Source organism: Meleagris gallopavo, chromosome 1, assembly GCF_000146605.3.
Source record: "Meleagris gallopavo isolate NT-WF06-2002-E0010 breed Aviagen turkey brand Nicholas breeding stock chromosome 1, Turkey_5.1, whole genome shotgun sequence".
Classification (NCBI taxonomy): domain Eukaryota; kingdom Metazoa; phylum Chordata; class Aves; order Galliformes; family Phasianidae; genus Meleagris; species Meleagris gallopavo.
This window is the reverse complement of record NC_015011.2, coordinates 140603786-140625200: the sequence shown is the minus strand read 5'-3', so window position 1 is coordinate 140625200 and position 21415 is coordinate 140603786. Positions and strand designations below refer to the sequence as shown.

The 21415-nt window shown below is 38.5% G+C and overlaps 1 protein-coding gene and 1 long non-coding RNA gene across 2 annotated transcripts in view; both read right to left on the bottom strand.

Annotated features, from left to right (window-relative positions):
• The window catches only part of DOCK9 (dedicator of cytokinesis 9), a 115785-nt gene that overhangs the window by 84094 nt on the left and 10276 nt on the right, over positions 1-21415 (bottom strand).
• LOC116217814 lies at positions 13329-16234 on the bottom strand. The gene is made up of 2 exons (XR_004162525.1): positions 16148-16234; positions 13329-14760 (listed from the first exon to the last, which is right to left on the bottom strand). It is a non-coding gene; the product is annotated as an uncharacterized LOC116217814 (long non-coding RNA).

Sequence of the window (21415 nt, the reverse complement as noted above, 5' to 3'; positions counted from 1 at the left end):
CCCTCTAAGTCAATGGGACACTGATGTAGCTCCACCATCACCCTATTTAACCAACGAAGCACTTGACACAGAAAATAATTGTTTCCATAAAATCTCTTGAAGGCTTTCCTTCTCCGAGTTTCTCCAGAGTTATGCATTTCTTTCTTAGTCTTTAGTCAGATTCAAAAGGAAGAGGATGTTTTATCAGCTTAAAGCAGATACAAAAAAGAAAACAATAAACAGCACGCTAACTTGGCAGTTAGCCAGACTTAAAACATCACAAGGAAGCAGATTCTCTCTCAAGCTCCCCCTCAGAGAAAAGACTTGCCCAGTCTGTTACTGCACGTAATATAAAAGATACTGGGTTTGTGCAGTGTTACTGAACAAGACTTATGGACCTGCTGACACACACAGAACAGCCTGATCAAGACTGCAAAACCACATCTCACAAACAAGACTTCATTTTTTCCTACTGATTTGCAACAAGCAATGTTTTTATTTGAGTAACCTAAGATAATGCTAAGAGCACAGGCTTTCATGGTGTCCAGCACTTGAGCCAGCCATTGCCGTGTTTGTCAAAGACAAAACAGAGGAAAGGATCTGTACTGCATCACTCTGTTATTGCCAGCATCCTACTGGAAATTTATCAGAAATAAGAAGCATTTTAGAACAGCCATCACAAAACCCATATTAAAAAACCTAATCTGCTTGAATATAATTAGTATATTTGGACAAGTATTCTGTGGCTCTGTGTAAAGACCATGTTACTACTACGCATATACTTAAACAACAACATGTCTTCATCAACAAACTCGCAATTTTTAAGCCTGTGAGATGCAGAACAAAATGCACTCTTTCAGTCACCTGTTCTCATGCTGACGTAAATGGACCAGAAGTATTTACTCGAGCTACAGACAAAGAACCACCCATACAAAGAATAGACAGTTGTACAAGCTTTAATTATTGTGTTTTTTTTTTAAGAAAACGTTGTGCAAAAAATGTTTCTTTTTGTTTAAATAGAAAGTCTAAAAATTCTCATTCTATTGTCATAAGAGAGCTGTCACAGAAAACAGGGAACTTTTCCAGAATTCAATGAGCATAGACTAAATTACTGTGTTTCATCCATCAGATGTACTCAGTTGATGGTTTGGGTCCATTTCAAAACAAGAACACTTTTCAGAATTCAAGCACTTTGACCAGAGTTGAACTGCCTGTATTTATGTCAAATTTTTAATACAGATACAGTTCCAGTTATTAGATTTGTAGCCTCCTGTGTAATTTTATTTACCTTCAGATGCAACATAAGTATGTTGTGTCCTGTTAAGTTCTCCAGTCAGCACAAAAACCTCTAACAATGGATTTACATTTAAGCACTGTTCTGTGAGACTCAGCCATCTTACATTTTATACTTCCAGTTTATTTTCAAGAAGTAGTTCAGGCTTCCCAGAAACATCTTCTGATTTGATAAGCAGCTGCTGCTTGTGAATTACTATCAAAGTGCAGCTGGACAGCATGTGTACTATTCTGGTGACTTGTACAACAGCTAGTGTAACAATAGCTCATCCCAAGAAAGGCACCACCCAGAAAATCTAAATGCTTTTTCCATAGGCTCTTCTTGCTTGTGCACCTCAAAATTAAATATATGGCATGATCTAACTCGAACCACAGGAAAACAAGAGTGCAGACACACTTCAGCTCACTGAAAATAGCATGTGATTCCATTTTCTGAACTTACCGCCTTCTCTGCTATCATTCTTGGGGAAAAAAATACATTGAGAAGATCAATATTTTAGAGGAAACTTAACCGGGGCATAAAAAGTTTTGGTTAAAAATGTAAGGCTTTTTTTTTCTAAACACTTTTCATAGAAGCCTGACTTAATTCATGTTGAAGCATCAATGCAGGAAAGACAGCAGAGCAATAGGTAGAGAATTGCAGGATGTCTGAGGTAGGAAGGCAGTGCACGCAGTGCAGTGTGTCCTTGTACTATTTCATCTAGTTCCACCCCCCCAAAAAGCAAAAACGGATATCATACCTTCTATAATTATATGCCATATATACACTTGTCTATATATCTACATACAGATTAAGACAAAAATTAGCAACTGGAAGGAAAGCAAAGACACTGTTTATGTGACCTATGTGGAAACTAAGTGTTCTCCCTTAAAATATTGACCTTTGTTTTCAATGCATCCTTTATCTGAAAACAGCAAAAAAGAGGGGAAACACTAGTGGTAGATGAATCCATTAATATTAAAATTAAGCAGTATCTGAGAAATTAAAAGGATAACCTTTGTAAATGGCTATGATTAAACATAGTAACTTTTCTTCTTCTTTTTTTTTTTTTTTAAGTGCATACAGTCTGAATGACTGCAGTACTCCACATCTCTGCAGAAACACTAAATATCCTCTCAGAGTATTCATGAGGGAATAAAAACAGTTCTAAATAAAGTTAAACATTCCAAAGTCAGGAAAGCACACACAAGATTAGCTCATATTGTACTGATGAAAATCTGGCCCAGAAATCAGAACACACCCATGCAGAAAAAACATGTTTTACTAACAACTGCCCTGAGTAGAGGGAAACAAAACTTTTCCTTCTGCAAAGGAAAAGAAACTTTGTCTTACAAACGCACATGTAAGCTTCCAACTATGTACAGTAACAATTCCCATAAAGCTACAGATGTACATTAGTACACATGCCAAAACGTTTGAGCCTTAAATGCACACAGTATGGAACTTAACTCGGGGCTGGGGGACAAAGGTTGGGATCACAGCTCCTACTAATTTCAACTAAAGCCAGACACAGAAAGAGGAGACTTTTAGCCTTTTACTCAGCAATTAGGTAGGAGATATCATTAAGTAAAATCAGAATTTTAGTGAGAATGATTTATGTGCCCCTTTCTACCGATACATCTTTACAACCCTACTCTGTTGGTTGAAGAGGTTTATTGCTCCAGCTGCAATCAACTGGTGAATACATTATTGCTTATTACCTACTCTTGCTGTACTGTTACTACTCCAACAAAACTAGTGTGTAGCAACATATGTATAGATAGATACAGATTTCACTTGATTATCTCCTTTACATACAGGAATATCCCCTTCTGCCTCACTTGAAGTTACTTTAAAACTTTTAATTCCCAAACAGCATGCATTGAAGACACGGAGATGCACACCCTTAGCTTAAATACACCTGAATTTAGACAGATCTTGGAAAATTTAAATAAAATTTAACCATTACACACACAGTCTTGAGAGAGTTCAGGTATACTTTAATTGCAAGAATGGATTTTGAAAAGCAAGTAGGTCTGAAGTACTATACAGCTACAGTAGATGGAACAGACACCGAAAAGCAGCTAGTAAGAAAATAGAAATCCAAAATCACACTCGGAGGGAACCAGTGTTGAACCAGAACTGTAAAAATCAATTAGAAAGGCAAGCAATGCACAAAGAACAGAATACAAAACTTAAATACACCTACACAAGTAAGCGCGCATTGGAACTTCTCATCGGCAGCAAATTAAGCAGCTTTTCAGACAGAACTGAAATTACTAGAGGGTACAGACAGCTTGTTCAAACAATTCTTACCAGTACTACCCCAGGACCGTCCGCTTCTGCTTCACAAAGACCTGCATCCTTGCGCTGCTGTGGAGACTCTATAATAAGGTCTTTTTTAGGATTTCTGTTTGTCCTTGCCTGCATTCTTTGATTGGAAATACAAAAAACAAGCAAAACTGTTTGCGTTTTGGCATCAAAATAATTAACATGCCAGTGATCCAGTGAAAACAATAGCTTTCTCCCAACACAAGCAGGAGAAAGCATGAACTAGTCTAACTTCTCAGCTGCAGTTTGCTAAATCTGTCATGGTGGGAATGCATGACAGACAAAGGCCAGCCCCCAAGCACGTTGTATTTCTCTGGGGGAAAAAAAAAAAGAAGGTGGATCTATTCTAATGCCTTACGGTTATGAATCAAACACAAAAGAGAACGTGCATTTCTAAAATGACCGTGTGAAACAGTCCAAGCCTTTTACAGCACTTATAAAATAAAGGACTTGGTAACTGGAAAATACTCATTGTAAAATTTCTTTCTTATAGAAGTATAAAGTTGTTTTGCTTTTGTTTTTTTGATACTAGTATCACTTATTCAGGTACTATCAACAGCCAAACCTCTAGTCAAGTACACACCTTAGAACCAATGCCCCAAATAGAAAAACTGATTTCTGAGGGTGGTGGGAGGCTCCCTCAGTCCCTTCACTCATTCAAGCCAGTTAGCTCATTCCTATCTCACACACATGTGCTCTGTCAGTTCATTACTCCCTCTTTGGAACCCTCCGGCATTTCAGATGTTGATCACCAATTGCCAAGAAAACACTGACAAGACCATGCAACAAAATCTTTACACATCTTGAATGAAGTCACTTGAGAAAACCTCAGCACTGCAGCCAGGAGGAGCAGTCAGCCAGAACTTACTGGCTTTGCCTTCTGTGTGGCCTCTTCATTCTTTTTGATGACACCAGAGTACGGAGCAGGGGATCTTCCCTGTCCCATGAGATTTGCAGAAGCATCCCTTGGCCACATTATTCAAGATCAGACAGCACTTAGCGGTTGGTATCGTCCATCTCCAGACTTAACGGTAATATGAACTCGAGTCGTGCTTCACTTTTGCTTTTGTATACCAACACAGTATCGTGTTTTATTACTCAGAGGTACTGCTCAGCAGATGCATGCTCCCAAAGAGGCAGTGACTTATCAGGACCACTACTGCACAACTCTTTAGTCAAAGAGCAAAGCAATTTTATAAGCAGCTTAGTTGACTGTTTCGATAATTCTTAAGGTTCAACTAACACAGGTCCCTCGTGTAGTAGTTTTAGTGCATGATTTTATGCTAAACTCCTCCTAAACAGTGTGAACTGATGAATGATGTTCTTCGGGTTGAAAGAGATATTTTGGTTTTAGCTTTACTTCTTTTCAACACTAACAAGTTACAAACACCAAGCATGCAAACCTCAGTGGCTGTATTTACCTACAAAAAACACATCTGAGAGACAATTCAATTCAAAGTGAAATACATCCCAAATTTAGATTCCCTGTCCATTTATCCAATAAGATAGTTTTGTAAACTAAGCCAATACTTTCATTCAGTTCTTAATTCTGCTCCACTTCCTTGGGCAATTAATTACCTCACTTCAATATAACTGACATCCTAAATTTAACTTGACATCAATTTTAATCTCTTACAGAAAAAAAAGTCACCCTAATCTGAAGAAAGTAGATAAGCTTGTAGAGAAGCTCAAATACCCTCTTTTTTGACTAGTATTTGTAAGAAGGCACAGCTTCAGGAACACATTTCTTACTCTTAAGGCCTAACTTAAAATTCTATTGTTCCTTTCTCTTCCCCTTCTCCACTGCCTTTCTCTCAGCTCTCACACCTGAGTAAGATATTCCTACTTCAGCTCACTGTGGTTAAATCAGAATCATGGGTTGTGACCAAATGCAGAGTCCGACCAACAGTCTGCCCACCCCATCCACAATGCTTGCCCATTTCCAATGAGTCTACAGAAAGAAACAGTACAGTTAACTCAATATTAATCAAGATCATCACAATTTCCTGCAACTCTTTTTCTCTAGTTAATTAGTAATTCTCTAGAATTAAGGTCAATGCACTTAATTTTTAAGCAGTCTTTTTAACATTTAGGCACTCTAGACACCACCACTCTACAAAGCTCCTTTAAGAGTTAAAAGAAGGAAACGAGCAGTTTATTCAAATTCACAAAACCAGATCTTCCTGACCAAGTCAAGTTAGACAATAGTTCAAGAACACTTAGTTACACTTTTATATGGCACCAGCTCCTTTTGTTTCCAGAAAACGGAAGTACAGCACAGCTTAGACTAAATTATACCATCACTTGAGGATGCAGCTGCCAAACAGGAATTTGTTTCAACGAGATGGGTTGCGAAATGCACAGCCTTATTATGCACAAGGCACCTCCAAATACTCACCAATAAAGAGTTCAAAATACCTTGCACTTTAAAAAGAGTTTCTTCTGATTAATATAGCTACACAAATACAAAAAGACTGTCAGTGTACAAAAGTTATTTGACCGCGTTTCCAACACAACTCCCAGAATTGCAGGAAATTATTAGCTAATAGAGACCTATCTGAAAAATAATTCAGATTGTTATGGAAACAACATATTAAGTCCTTTTAAAAATACAGTTGCTTGAAGAACTTTCCACGGTGGTTTTACGAACAGTACTTTTCATACTACTTTCAAATGTCAAATATCTGGCTCCCTCCTTGCATCATTTTCCCTGAAGGAGTTACCTACATAATGACAAAATTACATGGGTAAAAAGAGTCCTCAGTATTCCCAGGATATCTCAGTGCTTCATCCAGCAAATTTACTGCTCAAAAGACAGGTTTTCCATATACACACTCTTATTTCTTTCAATCACTTTTCATTCCAATCACAGACTTTTCTAACGTAAAATATCACTTAATGAACAGAAAGTAATGAAGAGAATGGGCATTTTTCTCTGAACTTCAATGGAAGAAAGGATGCCTATGCAGTGTCACTGCAAAAACAGACAAAAAATGGAGTAGCTTTGGGGCACTTCTTTAGCTTTAAGTCCCATTTACAATCTGTATCAAGATGACTAAACTAAACTCAGTGTAGGTGCCTTCCTACTGAACTACTCTAATTCCGATTCTAATAATTCCCACTGAGTGGCCAACATCAGCATTCACTATATCCATCAGCTAACATTACAGTCAAACTCATCTCTGTCAGCTGTTTCAGGGAAAGAACTGTTGCTTAACCTCTAGCAACAGAGGACCAAGGGGAGAAGGGGAAAGAATAATCGTGCTTTAAGTTTGTAGGTCCTATCCATTTGAAAATAAGAGAATTTACTAGTACTCACATCTCCTTCTGCTCCTTGGGGTATCTTTCAAAGCCCACATAGCTCACAGCACCTCATAACAGATAACTTCCAAAAAAGAGAAAGAAGGATGGACTGCTAATGGTGTTTTGATGCTTCGTTCTCCAGCAGTTTTCTTGTTTGGGGGCTTTTGGTTGGTTGGATCTGGTTTTAGGACACTAGTTCATATGAAAACGTGGACTCACTTAAGTAGAATGATTACCACTATTAAAAGCCAATCTTTCTAGCTGTCATCTGTATCAGTAAGAGATACACCAGCACTGCCTTCCCACACTTGGCATCCTGCCTTGCAGCTGTGTTAAAAGCATAATGTTCTTTAAGTCAGTGGAAGATTCAGTCTTGTAGCTATGTGCACCTGAGAGCCGCAAAGATTCTTAAATGACTAACAGATATGTATTTGCCCTGGAAAAATATACCGAAACATTCAAGAGAAAGGCTCAGTAAGCTGAGCTGACAGCAGATGGAATACAGCACACAGTTCACCTGGCAGTTCCTTGCCATACTCATTACATTCAGATGAAATAGAAAAGGTCACAAAAAAGTCAGTAAGACTCATTCCTTCTAGGAACGGCCAAAGAACGGTTTGGGTTGGGAGGGATTTAAAAACCATCTTGTTCCAACTTCCCTGCCATACACAGGGGCATCATCCACTAGATGAAGTTGCCCAGCTTCTCTGGGTAGTCTGTTCCAGTTCCTCACCTTCCTCAATAGTGACAAATTTTCTCCTTAAATCTAAATCTACCCTCTTCTAGTTTAAAGCCATTCCTTGTTCTTCCTTGTCAAGTCCTTCTCCAGCTTTCCTGTAGATACCCGTTACATACTAGAAGGCCACAATGTGGTTTCCCTGAAGACTTCTCTTACAGGCTGAAAAACCCCAGCTCCCTCACTGTCTTTATAGGAGAGGTACTCCAATCCTCTGCACCCTTGTGAACTCCTTTGGACGCTCTCACACAGTTCCACATCTTTCTTGTGCTGGGGGATCCAGAGCTAAACACAGTACAGATTGTGGGTTCTCATGAGAGCAGAATAGGGAGGGAGAATCATCTCCCCCCTACTCTGCTGGCCACTCGTCTTTTGATGCAGCCCAGGATACAGACTGCAAATGCATGTTGCCAGCCCACATCCTGTTTTTTTGTCCACCAATATCCCAAGTCCTTCTCTGTACCCAGTCAGGCAATTTGTGCTCAGGATTTCTCCAGCTTAACACCTTGCACTTGGCCTTGTTGAACCTCGTAAGGTTCAGACAGGCCTACCTCTCAAGCCTATCGAAGTCCCTTTGAACATCTTCCATTCTCTCCAGTATGTCAACCACGCCACACAGCTTGGTGTTGTCCACAAACGTATCCCTTGCAGTCAATCCCACTGTTCATATCACTGACAAAGATGCTAAACAGTGCCAATATCAACTACTGAAGAACACTTGTCACTATTTCACTACAACACTGAGTGCAACACACACTGGAAGTGTGACTATCCAGTTGATTTCTTATCCACCAAATAGTTCATCCACCAAATCCACATCAATTCAGAGACAAGGACAAGGATGTCACATGAGACAGCATCAAATACTTTGTACAAATTCAGGTAAATTATGTCAGTTGCTCTTCCCTTATCCACTACTGATCTCCTTCTTTGATCAAGTGACATATCTGGTGGATGAGGGAAAGGCTGTTGACGTACTCTCCCAAGACTTCAGCAAAACCTTAGACATCACCTCCCACAGTATTCTCCTGTAGAAGCTGGCACTGTGACTTGGACAGATACACTCTTTGCTGGGTAAAGAACTGGCTGGAGGACTGGGCCCAAAGAGTAGTCATGAATGGAGCTGGCAACCAGTCATATCTAAAGGGGAGCTACAGGAGGACAGACTCCTAAGAAGGGGACAGACTCTTTAGCAGGGTCTGTGGCAACAGAACAAGGGGAAATGGCTTCAAACTTAAAGAGGGTGGATTTAGGTTGGACATCAGGAAAAAGTCCTTTATAGTGAGGGCAGTGAGGCACTAGCACAGGTTGCCCAGAGATATGATTGATGCTCCATCCCTGAAGATGTTCAAGATGAGAGTGGATAATGCCCTGGGTAATGTGACCTAGCTTACATATCCCTGTTCATTGCAGAGGAGTTGGACAGGATGGCCTTTAAATGTCTCTCCCAACTCTAAGGATTTTTTTATTCTATTATTCTATTCTATGATTCTATCTCCACATAGACAGGGAGACTGGCAGTGAGAACAGTATTTGATTAAAGATCACTCTTTTCCTACTTGGACTGCAGCATACAATTATCAGGAACTAATGGGACAGTACAGATACTGATCAAAGACATACGCAAGTCAAAAACGTAGGTCAGAACACCTCCCAAACAGAAGCAACTCTGTGCCAAGCAATCCTGAAGAACAGCAGCGGTCCTCCTACTCCATAATACTAATCTTTAAACAGTAGATTTCTAAGAAACAATAACATTGCAAAAGCTAGCAGCTTCCTCCCAACTTTACTGTAAACACATCTAATTTCACACCAGAAGAGGATACCTGCATCTGTAGATAGCTGAAATGCATACTTCAGGCTGTTCCTAAAGCACATGGTAGTGTTAAATAGTTAAAACAACAGCACAAAAAAAAAACAGAAAAGTCAACTCCTTTTTAGTGTTCACTAGCTCTAGACTCTAATTTTGAAAGCAAAATTGCACTGTCTCCACTGCAGAAGTCTCATTCCTATTACTCAAGTTCATAGAAGGCTTTAAAGCATACGTTTCCAACCTACAGCCTGTGAGCCACACATGGCCCTAGGCAGATAGATAGCCATGTGACCCCACAAGAATGTAAACTTGTAATGTTATTATGTGATTTTTAGCAATATTTTTCACAAGTCATTAGCATATAGCTTGAGTATGGACTGCAAAAGTGACAACTGAATGCTGCAGAGGGGAAGGGTGCAATGCAGTACTGTTTCTCATGCCCACTACACACTCAGTTGACTGCAGCTTATATGTACTATATATTCCATGTGCTTGTGCCTCTTGGCAAGTAAAACACAGTGACTGTCATTAATATTTCAACCTACCTACATGTGGTGCTGTGAAGACATGTTTTTGTTATTAAGCAAATATGCAAGTTCTCCAATTTAATCATTAAACTTGGGCTTCTGTTATTTCATAAAATAAGTTAGCACATTTATTACTTTCACAAAAAACAAGTTTAAATATCTCACTAGTTCTGCATTTCTGTTGGCCTCTCGTGTTTTAATTAAAAACATATTTTTTAAAAATTTGTTACTTGTATACATTATATTATTATTTTTTTATTTTTTTTTAAATCCAGGCTGGATGTGGCTCTGGGCAGCCTGGGCTGGTGTTGGTGACCCCACACATAGCAGGGGGGTTGAAACTAAATGATCATTGTGGTCCTTTTCAAGCCAGGCCATTCCATCAATCTATGATTTTATTTTTGTACCGAAACAATTCCTCTTCACACCATGCAACTCAAGCAAGCCAGAAGGTTTCATGCTCATGCTTTGAAGTTAAAAGCAGGATATTCAGCTCTCCCAAGACGCTGCTTTCAAAGCAAACGTATTTTCTACCTAGATTCAAACTTGATGTCTTTTTTTTTTTGCCCAGATGCTTTTTTTCTGCACATTCAGCCTATTTTGTTATGGACAAATAATAACTTACATATTTAGACTTTGAACAACTATCCCCAGATTTCATCCTCAGTCTTCAATACCTTTTGCATACCAGTACACAGAGTGCTGGCCAATCTAGGTCTAACAAACTTCTCACAGGCATCTTTCAAAGACTTTCATCTGTTTCAGGAACGACGTGTTCAATGAATTTGTTCCCTAACTGCTGCTGCTGAAAGGCAGCTACATTTGGACATACAAGTATTCTCTTACGAGTGTATAGAAAAGTTAAAAAAAAAAGACCCTGAAAATTCTACAAGATCCATCAGGAGATTTAACCAAAACAATGTGTCAACACATAAGATAGTAGATTTTCATTACCCAAAGCAGAAAGATGAAAGGAGATTAAAAAGTTCTCACACAAGGGACACAAGAAAAGCTATGGAGCAGTTAGGATGTTGCAATCAGGTCTGTTTCTTCCTTATTAAGAGGTCTAATGAGGTCTAATGCTCTGAGTGCTGATGGATAAAACTAAATTTTAATACAATTGCAAGCTTAAGCATGATCTGACAGCAGCCTAACAAAGTAAGCCACACAAATTACCTGCACACCACAAGGGAAATGCTGCATAAGCTGTTTAAGCACATTAAAAAAAAAGAAAGAAAAAAAAAAGAAAAAAATTCCACTCACTCAACAGCCTCACTTCCCTAGAATCTTCTCTTTTCTATACTTCTACTTTGTTTCCATAAACTTTTCCACTAGGAAGGAACAAGTTGATACTAATTTGTTAAGTCATACAGCGAGGACATCAGGCCTTTCAGTAATGAACTTTATAAGCATTATATTGTATGCTAAATTAAGAAAACAATCATTTTTGAAAACTAATTTAATATTAGCCTGAAATCAAAATATTTCCAACTTAAATGACTACTGTGGAGATTACTTCCAAAACGACATAGCTGTCTGCTGTCATTAATCAATCTTCCAATATGCAGACTTGGGTACACTTCAAAGATGTCCCGGTTCATTACAAACAAAATGACTCATGAGCAGCACAGAAGCTGCAGCCACACAAAAATTCAATAAGGCCTAATGAGGATGTTGCTGTAAAGTCAACAGGTTACAGGGACTAAGAAGCTGCAGTTACTATAACAGGAGGTTTCTGGTTCTGTTTCCAGAAAATACCCAAATCTATCCATTTTAAAGCTGGACATGCACTATTCCAAAATGCCCTGCATTTCTTCTTGGAAATTTTGTAAGCACAAATGTAAAAATTTATTCAAATTAATGTTTTTTCCACATCAGGTTTAATAAAATTTTAGAACTATTTAAATTATTAGGCCACATCTTGCACACATCCCAGCTACTAAATAGCTTTAACTAACATTTTGTAAAATTTCATGGGAGAAACAGCAGTGTTGAGTATGACATGGAAAGCAAACTCAGTTAAAAAAAAATTTACATATTTCAAGCATAAATAGAGCTGCTTTCTGCAATATTCAGACATATAAAAGAAAATTACTGTCCATCAGCTCAGCCTGTGTCACTTCAGAAGTTCTGTCTTCTCCATTGGCCTTACCAGCACAGCCAGTTACCCTCTTCGTTCACTCAACATGTCAACAGCTGTATTTGCAAAGCTACTTTCAATTCTTGTTGGTTTTCTTATGCCCACATCACCATTCTCCTATGCTTATTTTTCATCTTTATGTACCACCACAAACAGTTTTTTATGCCCTAAACAGTAGAATAACATATCCCTCCCAGATATTTGTTGGTCATACTACGATTGCAAATAAAATACTATCTGACCACAAGAATGAAGGCTGTGAGAAAATGAAACAGTCCTAACTTCAAGATACTCCAACACATCAGAAATAACATGAAATATCATGCTGAAAATGGACAATAAAGAGTCACAGGAAAATCAAAACTAAGTACCGTAATTTTGAAATTCAAAAAAATCGCAGAAATTATATATTTTATTTCCATACAATCATATAATCATTTTTACATTGGAAAAAACCTTCAAGGCCATCAAGTCCAACCATCAACCTGACCTACTGAGTCCCATCACTAAGCCACATCCCTTAATGCCACATCCATGCGTTTCTCAACTGCTTTCAGGGATGGTGACTCCACCACTTTTCTTGGGCAGCTTCTTCCAGTGTTTGACACCTCTCCGTGAAGAAATTCTTCCTGATGTTCAACCCAATCCTCCTCTGATGCAACTTGAAGACAATTCCTTGTGCCTTGTAACCTGAGAAAAGAGCCAGACCTTCTGGCTGCAACATCCTTCCAGGTAGCTCTAGAGAGCAATGAAGTCTTTCCTCAGCTTCCTCTTCTCCAGACTCAGCAGTTACAACTCCTTCAGCCATTCCTTCTAAGTTTCACATCCTTCAACTTACCATAAAGCTAAGCAGATTAGAATATTTTCTTCAACATTTACAGAAAATAAATATGACCTAGGAGGACATTTGAAGAAAACACAGTTCCATTAATTTTCTTGTTAAAAGTTGCATAATCTCAAACTAAATGTATAATCTTACAAAAACATTGGTTTATACCCCAATGAACATAGAGATCCCGTGAGGTCCTCCAAACTCAGTGATGTAGAATAAGATAAAGTGTATATGACAAGCTAGAAATGTTCCTATATGAGTGATATGGCATTTTCATTGCAGGCTCAAACAATCTCAGATGGATGAAAATAAACCGTATTCCCAAGAAGGACATTCTCACTCAGCCTTCATTTTATCCTTGATTTCCTTCAAGCAATCAAAAGAGTACACCTGCTTAAGATAAAACTTTAATTAGACTTAATAAGACTTTAGGTACATCTTCCTGACCTCTGGATTACAAGTTAAATAGGAAAAAAAATCATAGAGTATACACTACACAAACTATTGCTGCCTCCTTGCTTCTTCACAGGATGGAGCTTTTTCCTCCCAGGAGAACTGCCTGACCACCTTCTGCTCACAGGAAATTTTCACAGATTTTCAACACCAGTTTTGCAAGAGGGTCAATGTGCAGTTACAGTACAAAACTCCCTGAAATTCACAGGCGTTTTGACAACAGCTGTGTATCAGGAGATATTGGATCCAAACGAGCTCAACAGAGCAGATAGCAGGAACAGCCAAAAAGGCAGAGTTAATAAATTGCAGCTGTGATATATGCTACAGCACAAACGAATAAATAGGTGAAGTCATACACCCACACATGCATCTGTTGCAACAAACACCACAATGAAGGAAAACACAGGAAGGTGACACACTGTCATTCTCTTTGCACACTAACCATGCAGCTTCCCTCCTGAGGAAGCGCATTCCTCAAGTCTTCACCTCCCTGAATGGCTTCTTAGGGAGAAGCAAGGTCTTTTCTATTGCTGAAAACCAGTCTTTAAAGGAGGAGGAAATGGCAAAATCAAGTTCTAACAACAAAGTAGTGGAAAAAAAAAAAGTATTAAAGTATTAAAGTACACATTTAGATAAGCTCTGTAAAATAACTTGTCACTATTGCCAAGATTGCGGTGTCTTTCCTGCTTTCCACTCTTCAGGAGTAAATCAGGAGCAACTGTTCCCAGTCTGAGTCACCAAAAACCACAGCGAGGCTCAGCTGTGACTGGCAAGACTGTCACCTTTCAATGAAGGGCCAGATTTTTTCTTGTAAACTCTCACCTTTTCTTCCACAAACTACAGTAATCCAGTACAGAGAGCAGGAAGTCATTCTGACCCCTCAATTCCACAACATTCAATACGAACCCTTCAATTATTTATCCTTGGAAGAAACTTATCTTCACTCACTACTTTCAGCTAAACCAAGGTGATAAAGCCATGCAAATATAAATATTTATATGGAAAATATCAACAAATAAACACTATCAAAAATAGACCCCACTTATGTTATTTAAAAGCATTTTCAACTTTTGGAGTAGAAGAAAAGCCCAATTAACAGATCTGGAACTTTAGTAGTACTTGGAAGACTAAGGATATTTTGTGTTCATCTTGCTACTCTGCAAACCAATTCTGCAGGCCCAAATTAAAGAGAAATTAATCCTGGGAAAAAAATAGCAGAGGAAACAAAGATGAAGAAGGAAAAAAAAAAATCCATTATACAAATGATTTTTCACTCCAATATTCTATACATATTCTAAGAGTATTATTTGTTTCTCACCTAACTATTTGTGTAATGGAAGCCAGTAAAGGTGCTGGGTCCTGAATTCGAAGGACTGCAAAAGTTAGCAGAAGTAGTCACTGTCCAGCCCTTAACCAATGTCTAATAGCCATCTGTATCAGGTCAACTTTAACATGTCTAACAGCATAAAGAGGCTTCTAATACCTAGAAGAAGCCATTTTATTTGTAATAGCCAACAATATTAAGAATTTATGAGAAGCAATACTATCATGAAAGGCAATACACATACCGTCAGTTATTTTAAGCATCCAAAGCCAGTTCAGGTTCATTCCTGGAAACTAAGTAATGTGTGTGTGTATATATAATATATATATAAATGCATACACATAAATACAAGTATACACCGCACATACACGTGTGTATACATACACATACATACATCTGTGTACATACACATATTCTTTCCTGAAGTTTTACTTGCATGCATATATATATGTGTGTGTATATACATACACATACACACAGACACCCCTTTTTTCTCATCTTTCTGTTCAACAAGAACGAAGCTGACCAGCATAAAGGCAACAGCTTGATGATATTTCTGAAGGCTTTCCATAACTGCAGTTGCACAGCATGGGTATGCCAGCAGGCACTACAAGCTTGCCGAAATGCCAAGGTACCACACCCCTCTTATTCCAACTGCCTTGTTGTTGAGCTAGCAATTAACAAGTGACTTAAAATTAATCGAAATAAATATTTAACTCCTTTATTCACCCAATTCTGAAGCAAGCAGTGCTCGTTAGCTATTGCAATTCCACCCCCTCAAGCCTAAATGTAATATATCTGACGCACATATGCGTCATTAACCTGCGGGGTACAAAGACAACAGTCTCACTTTAAAGCAGGTTTTCTTTGCATCAAGCAACACCTAAAAAAGCCTTTGCAAGCAAAGAAGGTGCAGAAAACAGTTTACTGCTTCCTTTAACCTTTTTTTTTTCTTCTAGAATGCTCCTGTACACATTCCAGTAACTTAAATGGAAACAGAATGTTTTCAGAGAAGAAAAAAATTATTTAAATGCATCTGAAAAATAAACCTTAAATCCTGGGTTACCGTTTTTCCAGCAATGCATTCCTCAGTTTTTCCAAATAATGTAATTATCTGTGCTCCATTTGAAGTGCCAAATACATTCCGAAAGCACGTTAAGAAAGATTTAACATATGATCTTGTGTACCAATCCTGTTTACAGAGAGCAAATTGTTCACACTATTAATACAAATCCAAATGATACAATGAGTATGAAGCCCAAGCTTTGATGTTACAGCTGCATGCACACGTGTATTACATGTCACATACATGCACTAGCATGCTATACTATCAAGGCAATATCAAGTCTGTACACAGTAGACATTAAATAAACACGGTATTTAGTTTAGCTTTCAATTACCAGATAAAATTATTACTGAAACAAGTTTGTATTTACCAGAGATGAATGAATCAATATTCCTGAATCTTCATCTGGCAAGCTGAATGCTGTATATTCAAGGGCATTGTTTTCCCCTTGCTGTTTGCAAATATAACCACAGTTTCTCTCAAAAACTGTTCGGATGCCTTTAAACAGAACCACACTTGTAGTGCAACCCATTCCAAATCCGGTGAATTTTGCATTTCTAGCAGCCCTGATTGCATTTGCAGAATGTCGTCTTCCTTTGCTCAGCTCGGATAATTTCCCTGTGCTTTGCAGAAATATTTCTTTGTACAATCTTCATTATGTCCGACATTCAGTACGTTCCTCAACTACAAGTCATCAGCTACTGAAATGTAATCCTATTTGTTTAAGCCAAACACTGCCAAAAATCCAGCCGCCGAAAAATCAGAGGGTGATGAAAAGCAAAGGATACCTCAGCTGAAGAAGATAAGAGGCTTTCAGCATGCGCTGTACTCCACAAGAGAGATGAAAAGATATTCCGGAGGGTCTGGGAAACAGCTCCCAGATTTCAAAGATCCTCAGAACATAATCAAAGATGAAAGGAAACTGCAAAGATACTGCTGCAGTTTCTGCTGCCAGCCACAAAGAATCCTCATCTGCTGCAAGAAAGCACACTCCCAGAATGCCTAGCACAGAGTTCGTACTAGCAAACATTTCTTTCCTTGACCTATTTGTGCTTTTTAATGTTTAAAAGCAGAAATGTCACATGCAGGGACTCAAGAATGAAGGGAAATTAAGTTACTGCTGCTAACGAGAAACAAAACCCTTCAATCTAACCTATATGTTATCAATGTGCTGTTCTCAGTTCAGGCACACCACAAGGGAGCTGGATGCTGACAACTGTCGTTATTTCTTCTTTTCTCCCTCACGCATAAAAGTAACTTGGAGTAGTGAGTTCCCATCTGCCAGAACTGACTTTATGAAGTCACTGATAGCAAATAGCTGTGCTCTTTTTTTTATTATTTTAATGACTATTTGATTATTCTTAATTAAAGGGACTTCAGGGAAGCACGAAGGGAGGGGGAGAACAGATCAATGATGTCAACTACACGTCTGTCCCCATACAAACTAACTTAGGGAAATGCTGTAATGAATGATTCAGAAGAAACATTCAAGATTTATTACTATTTTTCCCTTACATCTAGCTAGTTAACATCTCAGGATTACATTTCTAACTCAAATATGGTATAATAGTATGTAGAAACATTGATTAAAAAGGAAAAAGAATCAATACTTGACAGCTATCCAAGTAGTTCCTTCCAGTCCCATATTCTCCAGGGCAGTCATTATCATGTTCCACACACTGTAAGAAATATAAATTGTGTTACAGCAGTTTGTCAATAAGGAGTAGCTTTGGGCAGAGGGAAAAAAAAAAGTGAGAATGAAGTATTTAGCACAAATTCTACTCATTTTAGAGCAGCTTAACATGCATCAGACAGTTCTTTCCATTGGCGAGAAAATGGCCTCACTTTTAAAGCACCACACAGGATGTGGAAACACACAAAGAGAGTTCATTGAGGAAGACAAACGAGATGATAGAATCACAGAATGATACAGGTTGGAAGTGGCCTCAGGAGGTGCTCTAATTCAAAACTGATAAAGAGCAAATTTTATTCTGACTGCACCTTGAATAAATTTAGCATCGTGTTCCTACAGTATTTTTAAAAAGGCAACTGAAACAGACTCGGGTCAATACTGTGGTGATAACAATGACATAAAAAGCATTCCAAATTGAGCCTGAAAGGCAGATAAACATAAGGTCATAAGGGATGGGAAGAATCCAGATAGAGGAGATGTGTGACCAGGTGCTTAAATATTAATACTGTGAGAAATCCGAATACGTAAAGCAGACTGCCAACAAGCTGACTTTTTCCTATGTCACTATAGTGAAGCGAAGTGGAGATTCCCAGCTTTACAAGGGAAATTCCTGCAATTGTGATGAGCACCCCGCACTGCACAAAGCAGTGAACGTGCAGACAGAAACGTGACACAACTGTAATACTATCTATTAATGGAATTACATCTCAAAGTGAAACCAGGATGATGGAAAAATTCTTCCGAGGGTCTGACGGAACTTCCTCTACCAAGAAGAGAAGAGAGATAAGGGACAGCCTGAGGTAGCCAAACATTTTAATCCAATGGTTAGAAAGTAAACAAAACATACAAACAAAACATATGAACAAGATTGTATTGTTCATGATATGAGCAGCAAGCTGGACATTGCAAACTGCCTTTAGCTGCACCTGGTTTACGAGGTCTTTCTCCCTTAGGGAAGGAAAGGAGGGCTGTGGAGAGGGGACATGAATAACATTACTTCTCTTTGTGAAAAAAGGTCTGCTTGCAGATTTCCAGAGTTATTCAAATTAGCACATATTGTAAATACTAAATTCCTAGACTAGACTGCCTGGTTTATATGGGATGCATCAAGCTTCTCCCTGCTATGTACTGTACTGGACCAGTACTGACTGCACTACAAGATTTCTGAAGTTAAAAAGATGAAATTGTTTCTTCAGAAGGACACGTCCCTCTAAGACATAGACAGGTAATATAGAAGAAGCTCTAGCCACTCTCCAAAGTAATTGTTGGGAACTGCTTAACAGAGGTTCCACAATTACTTTAAAAGCCTAACCACCAGTCATAACTTTACTGTAGCAAATGCCTAATGATCACTTTTCACTGCAATACCACAGGGCTTCAAAATATTAAGCAGCCCTACAGCAATCAAGTGAGTTCCAGCAAGCAGAATCTTGTAGGTAAAAAGTAAACAAGTGCCAGAAATCAGGCCATTTTAACCAATGCTTTCAAGTTTCGGTTTGATGCTGGTTAGCACCCTACAGAGATAGAAGTCTTTAAGGAAAAGCTACCTGAATTGATTTAAAATCATCTTGTAAACTCTCAATAATAAGAGTTTATGAGGTGCAACTAGACAGAAATCAAACTAAGGAGAGCTTCCCATCAAATATGTTACCACCAAACAACATGGACGTTCTGTCTTCAGACATGCCACCATTATAGGAAAGTATTTCATAAAGAAACAAGGCCATATCTGCAGGAGAATGCAATTCAGTCAGGATTTAAGCATCTAGGCATTTAAGGCACAAAAATACGTTTAATCTCTTAAAACATTTGAAGTACTTAAAACTTTACCAAATAAATTGTCCTTGATACTTAACATAGCCAAACTGATGCCATCTTGACAGAGTGAGCATCTGGTTCCCGAGTGATTTTAACACATACTGACTGAACTCAGCTTTTCACAAAGCCTGACAGCATCTGTAGGTGGAGCACTACCTTCCTTCCATCTGGCAGCTGTCTGTGGATCAGCTCAGAATGCTAGAGATGTGGGCCCAAAGCTGACTAAGCCCAGAAGGGTTAAAACAGACACCAGTTAACGGTGTGCCTTTGGAGTGCCTTAATAACCAGATAATCCAGACCAAGGTACTGGCTTCTGCCTGGTAAAGCTGCAGGAAAAAACTAAGATCCACAAGCAAGAGGAGAAGAGTAAACAACAGTTCCAATTTAACAGTATCATCCTAGAGGAGAAGCAGAAAATTCAGGTTCTGGTGCCTGATATAAGGACTGCTGAGATCTTGGATAATTCTGCCTGAAACAAATGCTCAAAGGAGATCTTATCACTATCCACAACCGCCTAACAGGAAGATTAAGAGAGGATGGAACCAGGTTCTTCTTGGTGGCAGTCAGACGGCAAGAGATAACCCCATGCAATATTTAATTTATATACAGGGAGTTTTTGATGTGTATATATATTTTTAACCATGAGAGTAGTCAAATATTGAAATTAAACAATCTCCCCATCTGTTGATCGTAAAACTAGACCGGCATAGTCTCCAAGCAACCAGACCTACTTTGAGCAGGGAATTGGACCAAGTAACTCATATTTGTCCTTCAGCCCGTGCCCTCGCATGATTCCTTGGCACTGTATCAGGTAGCCACACATCAAACAGAGAAAAGATCCAAGAAAATTCTGTACTTGAAAAGAAGACCAGTTATGCTTCCTCCAAGAGATAATCTTGACAATAGCATGTAATTTTGAATGAGAATCCGCACACTCAGCAAGGCCCAAAGAAGGGATACACATCACAGAGAAATGAAAAACCTACTGTAACATTAGAAACCCTAACTATATCATCAGGCTGAAGACCAGAAGCAAGTTTATCGTCCGTATGATGCGTCAAAAAGTCAAAAATAAGACTTATGAAGACTGGAATATTAGCCATGGAAGCTTGTCATAGCCAGCTAATGGCATAAGTTGATTTTAATCTACATACAAGGGAATGTTTATTATGCCTTTTTTCACATCTGAGCAAGTGGGAAGAAAGCCTAAATGATGCAACCCACGGAATGCTAATTCAGAGATTTTAATCTTGCATACACAGTTCATGTATGTGCTGATGGAGAGATACACACATTTAAAACCCCACTAATTACAAAATACTAAGTGCCATAGGTAGTACTTTCCTGTTGCATAACTGAGAGCTGCAAAAAGGTCATCCTCCTCCCAAGTCCATTCTTATACACATAATAACACATTCTCATCCACAAGTAAGCATGGGGAGTAACCAGTAAGGCACACACCTTAAGTTCAAGCTTAACTCAAGTACATCTTCAGGGCAGCCATAGTAACAATAACCCAGGAACTTCAGGAAGTTGCCCAACTACACTGAGCAAATGAACTTCCATTAGTAAGCATGAGACATAAGACATCTATAGCTCCTTTAACTGCTTTATGTTTCAAGCCATAGCACAGGATTCTAGTATGAAACATGCTCACATGACTCCATCTAGTGGTTACAAAACTTCCAGCTTCCTCAAGTTGACCTTTCTACTCTGGGCTCTGACAACTTTTTATTCTGGGCAACTGACATGATAGCCACAACATATCCTTCTTATAAGGAAGTGCAGAACATGTCACTAACTGTAGGATATTATTTTCAGGAATACTGATGAAACCATACTAAAGTACAGTCAAAATACAGCAGACTAGAAAAAGATAGTTAAAGCTCAATTTCTGAGCAATTGTACTGTGTTCAGGGAAGAGTAACAGAAACTCAGAGCTCACATATACTTTTATTCCCTCTACAATATTCAGATTCAGGTTGTTCTCCTTTCCTTTGTTACTAGCTTATTAAGGAACAAGTTCCAAGTTCCCTCCAGCATATCTCTAGCTGCCAAAAACTATGCTGGAGGCACTGTCCCTTAAAATTTACCAGTAAGACTGTATACAGTAAGAATTCTTTTTTT